Here is a 1,614-nt window from a genome sequence, read left to right as displayed (position 1 = left end):
GAAGAAGAAGAAGAAGAGGAGGAGGAGGAGGAGGAGGAGGAGGAGGAGGAAGAACAAGAACAAGAACTATTAAGAGACCTAATGACTGAGGATCAGGAGTTCTACTGTTAACTGTTACTAGGACTTATACACACTATTGTCCTATACTGAGACTAGACTTGTAGACTGAGCCACTATATGTTACAGTGTGAGAGGGGGGTTCTCTTTCTTTTCCTAACTATTCATTGTTGACCCTGTAACTGTATGACTGATCCCATCACCTGATGTGTTTCACCTACATCAAGTGTTTTATATCCATCACGTTTCACCTATATCATGATTTACTTACATCACATTTCACCTCTATCACGTTTCATCTTCATCACTGATACAACCCAGTGAAACCTGTTTCATGTACATCACTGATCCAACTCAGTGCTTCATACTTATTAAACTCTATTCGCTTTACCCTATTTAAGTAGCACTGTATGGCTACTCTGTTACTTTAGTTTTGTCCTCTTGTTCCCTACGTACACTTCATAGGGACAGTCCTCTAGTAATAGACTCAGTTGTCTATTCAAGTCCTAGTCTCAGTCTGAAGCTCAGCTTCAACCAGTATACGCTCTCAAACTGCTATCAGTTATAGCGGCTCAGTTTGCAGCTCTAGTATCAGTGTAGGACTATAGCATGTATAAGTCCTAAGTAACAGTTAACCAATCGAACTCCTGATCCTCAGTTGTTAGGTCCCTTAACAGTAGTAGTCTTAAGTGGAACTCCTGATCCTCAGTTGCTAGGTCCCTTAACATTAGGACAAAACTCTCCTAGGATCACTAGTTCCTAGATCAGCAAATGCACCTGGGTAAAGTGTGGAGGGAATGGTCTTTGATTTGTCACAACTCTCCGACCTCTTCTATAAGCTAGCAGATTAAACAAATTAGGGCAAATTTGAGAACTCCAGTGTCTTATTCCTCCTGCCCTTCTAATCAAGATTGCCGCTCAACCACCATTACCAGTCACTGCGGTGGGATATCTCAACAGTGTCCAATCCATCTGCCAATCTATGATCGATATCTTTGGTGATAAACCTTTATTCATGCCATCTGCCAACCGCTCTTTTGGTCATAACAAGTTTGTACATTGCAATCAGGCAGTTGAGACCAGGGATGGATCATCAAAGGAAGTATCACCTAATGATCAGCGGATCAGACACCTGTCAGATAAGGATCACAAGGAGCACATGGATAAGAAGTTATGTTTCAGATGTCACAAACCCAGGCATCAGAGTTGCCAATGCCCAAACAATCGCATCAGGGCAATTGAATCCCATGACACATCCACTCAGGAACAGGATGAGACCAAGGGTTCCTCTGACGAGGAAGGGATAGCGGAAGAATACATTCAAGCTATATCCTCTGAGAAGGATTTTTGAAGTCTTCAATCGCCATAACATCAAATTGAAGTATTGGCACTAAGGAATATTTATATCAGGCGAGATTAGCTCATAAATCTATTTATTTGCCCTGCATATTAAAAACCTATGCCAAAACCATCACCACTGATGCATCGCTCGACACAGGAGCAATGGAGAATTACATCAACATCCAGTTCGCTCAAGATCACAACCTCCAGCACCAA

This window comes from Fibroporia radiculosa (assembly GCF_000313525.1).
Source record: "Fibroporia radiculosa TFFH 294 genomic supercontigs, scaffold36146, whole genome shotgun sequence".
Lineage (NCBI taxonomy): Eukaryota > Fungi > Basidiomycota > Agaricomycetes > Polyporales > Fibroporiaceae > Fibroporia > Fibroporia radiculosa.
This window is presented reverse-complemented; position numbering follows the sequence as displayed.